This window comes from Camponotus vicinus, unplaced genomic scaffold (assembly GCF_025532165.1).
Source record: "Camponotus vicinus isolate PSW18456_S1 unplaced genomic scaffold, iyCamVici1.0 SCAF_4, whole genome shotgun sequence".
In the NCBI taxonomy this organism is placed as follows: domain Eukaryota; kingdom Metazoa; phylum Arthropoda; class Insecta; order Hymenoptera; family Formicidae; genus Camponotus; species Camponotus vicinus.
This window is the reverse complement of record NW_028141976.1, coordinates 14242480-14248588: the sequence shown is the minus strand read 5'-3', so window position 1 is coordinate 14248588 and position 6109 is coordinate 14242480. Positions and strand designations below refer to the sequence as shown.

General features: G+C 32.4%; 1 pseudogene across 1 annotated transcript; it reads right to left on the bottom strand.

Annotated features, from left to right (window-relative positions):
• Positions 1-353: 353 nt before the first annotated feature.
• LOC145970631 (protein Skeletor, isoforms B/C-like) lies at positions 354-6109 on the bottom strand (annotated as a pseudogene). Its single transcript, XR_014438556.1, has 12 exons — positions 6085-6109; positions 4978-5190; positions 4770-4878; positions 4168-4406; positions 3739-4020; positions 3505-3641; positions 3287-3422; positions 3017-3215; positions 2832-2932; positions 2498-2752; positions 1348-1455; positions 354-1192 (listed from the first exon to the last, which is right to left on the bottom strand). The product of XR_014438556.1 is annotated as a protein Skeletor, isoforms B/C-like (transcript).

The window sequence follows — 6109 nt, the reverse complement described above, 5'->3', positions numbered from 1 at the left end:
TTTGAATTATATTATAAATATTAAAATCAGACATAGCATTTGTGTATTTAGCAGATGTTGTAAATATTGAAACCAAGTTTGTTTAATTAATATTATATTTAAATATGACGAAATAATTCTTTAAATATATATGTTATTAATATATTAATATTAAACACATACTAATAAGAATAAGAAAATTGGGAGTCCTCTGTTATCATAAAGCTCTTATTTATTGAAGTTAGTAAACATATGATGCATTAATTCAATGAAAATAACATGTAACATTGATACGTTTTCATTAATGAAATAGTGATCTTAAATAAAAACGATCTAAAATAATAATTTATAATAAACGGTAAAATCTCTTTGTAATGGATATATTTAAGATTTATTTTACGCATTCCTTTTCTGTCAATTTGATTATTTACATTAATCAGTTTTTAACACAAAAACATTTTTTAATCTCGCTAAAGATATTCTAAAGTAACAATTTCTTTAATATTCATATTTAATATATGTAATCGTTTCTTTAATTAAACTTGTCACTTTCTTTCTACTTTGATTACTGTTATAACTTATCATTGAAATAAATACGATATACATTGCGTATGTACATATTTAATACATATTGTCTTTTATATGTTCACGAGATCCTACTTAATAAGCAGAATAAAAGAATATTGCAACAATTTAATGAGTTTTTTTCCACTTTTTTACTCACTTGTTTTTCACTTTGTTATTATATTTGTTATTTTACATATTTTATTAATTACACAAATTTTTATAACGAACGCAAGTTATTGTAGGAACCATTAATTGCTTAATATAACCTGATATAACTCAAGAAAAATAATATATGTGATACAGGTGATTTTTATCATCCTTAAATTGTATCATCGCGATGCACATGTTAATTTGATATAAATTGGCAGTAACAACTGGCGAATTTTGATTCCATATATCTTTTTGTAAGTTGGAAAAAATTTTCGACATAATATATCTTCCATACATTATATTTAACATTATAATAGATGAGAAAACACAATCGTAATTGTGATAAGTAATGATAACTTATGTGCAGTCGCACTATTCCTTGTGTAAGAATCGATTACGTGAATCTTCCATCCCATGTTTGGATGAGTAAACGAGTTGTAATAAACCAGGTCGGGCCATGATGAATTCGGACTCACTGTTAAAATGTCACCGTCTCCTATGAATATAATCATTTTTATAAGTAAGATTCATCTTTATGGTAATAAAAACACGAGTATTTTGAAAGTTTAATCAGTTTAAATTTGTGTGACGTGAGATAAAAGTTCGAAATTACGTTCGATAAATCGGATTTACTCGAGAAACAGTCTTTACCTGGCTCGCAGATTTGCATGAGAGTTCTATTGAATTTTTTAAATGATGGAAAAGAATCATCCAGTCTTCTGTCTCGACCGTTATGCTTACTTAAACAAAGTGGTCCAACTGAAAAATAATAAAATTCATTATAAACATATAATTTACATAAACACCCCAATAAACACTGTTATATTCATGTTATAAAAAGCAAAAAAAAAGTTATAGATATTATATAAAAGTATTATCAATAAGTTATTAATAAATTGTAATTTCCCATTTTTAAATGTATCATAATATAACATATACTATATGTTATTACATCATAGATGTGGTCAACGAGCGACAGAATCCATCCGTGGCAATGGCACGTGGACGAGAAAAATATGTGGCTGGATCGGGAATCAAACCCGAATCTTTCGCTTTCCGGGCAACTGCTCTAGACCACTGAGCTATTCGGACCTCACATCTAATGCTACTTTTTAACACAATGATATGCAAATTCAGAACGATGTTGATATCTTGCTCGATGGATGCAATGCCGATTGCCATGGAGGATCCTTGAAAAGATCGCTCGCTGACCAAATAAGTGCCGGTAGAGGTATTCGCGTGCACTGCATACTGACTTCCGACTGGCCTTCCGTAAGAAACAAAATATTTGTCATATAATAAAGTTGATAATTAAATAAATAAAATAAATTATACATATTTAATTTATAAAATTCGGAATTTAATTTCTATAGAAATTTTGATTTTTCAATTCAAATAAACACTAAATAGACTATTTCCCATTTATTCACCCAATTTTAAATAATCTGTTAATATTCTGAATTACTGGGATTGCATTAGAAATTAAACTGACAAAAAAATGATATATTTTGGATCTTATTTTAGTATCAGTCCCTAAACTTTATATCTATTTTATAGTGAAAAATTGAGAGAATATAAATCAATTAAATTTGATTTCACCGCATAGCGTCAAGCAAAGAAATACACATATAACAATATTATTCTGTTACATTACTGTTGTAATACTGTAAAATAATACGTATGATATATTACAGTATTATATCATATATATAACTTGCCTTATTTGTTATTTCTACACTATATTTATATAACAAACAGTGTTTACTGAGGTATAAGAGGGAGAGTGAATCAATCTACCAACCCGCGGTCGGTCGCGGTCGGCCTCTTCTAGTAAATTCAACTCCAGCTAACACCCTAATCTTGCTTTGCGCAAGATCGCTGAGCGTATCATATCCTCCGTGAGGATCATCGGTTATTATTAAAGGATGGTACAGGTTTGCGCTGTGCGGATTGTTTCCGCCGTAAACGCGAAAGCTGTACGTTAATCCGCGTCGTAAGTACAACTCGGGTATCAGCGCACCTTCGATGTACCAGGCAAGACCTACCGATGGTTTTCCTGTAAATAAAAACTTTATTAATTTAATGTATTGTAAAACAATCTAACTACGAGTCTAAAAGGATCAGGAAATTTATACCCGTAATTCCTTGATATCCTTTTCTTCCTCCGGAGGGTCCAATAGTTGCTCGAAAAGTTCGGACGCTTCTGTCAATTATTTCTGTTTTCTGCCAAGGTTCTCTAAAAAGAGAATGAAAAACGTGATTAAAATAAAAAAATCGCAATTCGATTATAAAATAAAGAAACGTTTTAAATTCTTCGCACTTCCGAGAGAGTTTGCTGCTGATCTCTGTAAAATCGATGCAGGTATTCTCTGCTTCTTTACGATTTAATTCGAGTACTACGTCGCCTCTTGGATACAAATCGTGAAAGCTCGGTTCATTATTAATTTTATCGAGTCTGCCCAAAGCCCAAATCACATATACTGGTTTATCTATGGGGAATTCTTTGTCTCCGGAATCGGCTATAAAAATAAAATTATATATATACAACATGTTTGTATGTGAGAAATGTGTTAGCTGCCGTATAACTCACATGAAATAAGTGTACGCCTATACGTGATGATGTTGATACCGTTCTCTCTTACCGCGGTGTAGAGCTGATTGTTGTCCAAACCGCCAAAAAGCTCGTCTCTGCAAACGCCTTTGTACTGACTGAGAACTTTCCCACACTGAAATCATTCAGATACTTATATTGTCTATCGCTTTTTCTTTCCTTGCTTTTTCTTTTTCACATTAAACAACTTTACGCACTGGTGCCTTTGCTGTAATATTGTAATCCGTAGCATATCCACGGGTATCGTCCATATACGCGATGGCTACGTCTGCACCTTCCATTTGACTCGAGTCCTCCGAACCGGACAACCCAAAAGCCATGTACTCATCTTCGGCTAAAAACGTGAAAATAATTAAAATTTATTCTCACATAATATTAATATTTTTTTTTAAATATTAACACCTATGTATAATTTACGTTAATATACGTACCGACTTGACCTACCAATTGGATGGTAATCTGCGGACCGAAGATTTCCCAGGCAACTTGATATCGCTTATGTAGCTGAACGCAATTCGGAAGAGACTGCGTTTGCTTGATAATTTTTATCAACGACGGCGGTACATTGAGTCCATCGGGTATAATAACGGAACCATAATTCGAATTTACTTTTTACGTCAAAAATACTCAGCCAATCTATGTTAAAAACCGTCATATCGCCTGGCAATTCTAATATGATGTCTTCGTTATTGTATGCTCTAAGAGAATCCATGCTAAAAAGTAGAAAAAAAGTGTTCTTTCTACGTTTTAAGATACACGCTTTGAATACAATAATTATCAATTATCAAATGTTTGCGAAAAAATATGTGTATTTTAGTAGATTTTTAGAAATTATAATATCTCTATTATTTCTCTCTTACTATCCGTATTCATCGGGTACTTTGTGGCCCTTGCTAGACGGTTGCGGACCAAGACCGACCCAGAAATACGTATCTACACCTTGCCCATCGTAGATGAATTGTGGTATGCTGATAGTTTTCGAATCCAAAATCACAATGGGTTCTGACGAGACATTGTGAGATCTTTTCGACAGCTGTGATATCTTTTGAGGCGCGGGTGGATCAAATTCTTCGGGTACGTACACATCACCGAAGGTATTCTAAAGTTGGAAAAAATTGTTTTAGGCAACTAAACTGATACTACGCTTTAATTTCTCATAGCACAAAAATTTTACGTATTAATTATATCTGATAATAAACGATAATAACTATATCATGATAATGTGGCAATATCATTTAATTAAAAATCTTATCAAAATGATACAGTATCTAAATTTGTAAGCAAGAATAGAACAAGTAATTTACTAGATACTTTGAATATTTTGTATTTAAAATAATGTATATTTTATAAATGTATCTAATTTTATTATTGCTTTTACGACAGATATTAGTGCTAAATGTGAAATAACAATAGCATGAAATCATAATACGCTCATAATATTGCTCTTAAAATTTATACCTACTTGACTTTGTAAATCGTACACTGCAAACCATTTGATATCCGTTATTTTTTTATTATCAGGAAGAACGAGTGTAAAATCCCGATTGAAATACCGATCCAATATATTTGTCCTGAAAAATAAGCAATTATTAAGATTTAGCACTGAGTGATTTGTAATTGAATTTAATTTCGAGATTTCCTTTTAATATTTATAAAAGAATACAGCTTACTTGCCCCACTCATAGGGAACTATAAATCCTTGCGGGCATGGTCTATTTGATGCTCCTGCCCAGAAAAACGTGTCGGCTCCATTACCATCATAATTAAAGGACGTCAACAATAAGGTATACTGATCCACAGCCCAAACATCACCAGAAACTTGATGATGATACGGATTTAATTTTATTTTCCCTTATATTCTTCATTATTTTCTTGTGCATAAGCTGTCGATATTGTAATATTTATTAGATTTAATAAAAATACTTGTTAAATATGATAGCTAAGATGGACATTTAAGAGATTGACAGCATTTCTTGTTAAAAGAAAATATATATAAGAAATAATATATATATAAATTAATTCAAATTCTTTAATATAAATTATAAAACTATTATGAAACTCAATATAACATGTTTAGTTTATATATTTTAACAAAATAAAATTGTCTACGAGGTTTAGTTTTTAAATTATTAAATAAAATAGTTTGCGAATTACGGAACGAGTACAAGAGGTAGACAGGGACGGCGCAACCCACCGTCCGATACAGGCGATCATGTGGGGCGTGGGGCGCTCGACGCGATCAGCTGATTGCTGTACACGATGAGTGTAACAATCTGTGTGTGTGTGTGTGTGTGTGTGTGTGTGTGTGTGTGTGTGTGTGTGTGTGGGATGTATTTATGCACGCGTATCCACACATGCACCGTACTCTCTTTCTTTCTCTCTCTCTCTCTCTCCCTCTTTCTCTTTCACTCACTCACTCACTCACTTATTCTTACCTTAATAATGAGATTCTTCATACTGCTGATAAATAGCAGTGCCCAGTGTGTTGCACGATAATAATCGTCGTCGACGAGACGTCGTTTCTTCAACACGCAGTCTGACACAAATAAGCGAAGTTTTTTCTTTCATCACTTTCGACACTTTTACAAATTTACTCGCGCACTTAATCACTCACGATTGATAAAAGGAGGAATTTACCAACGGTTACGGTACGAATTTAATAAACGGTTAACGCATTTAATTATTAATTACACACTCGATTAAAGAAACGCGTTAACAGAACGCGATACTCGATGCAAAGCGCGCGACGACCGACGACAAGCAAGTCAGGTTAGTACCAGAGAGAAGAATGAGAGGTGTCAT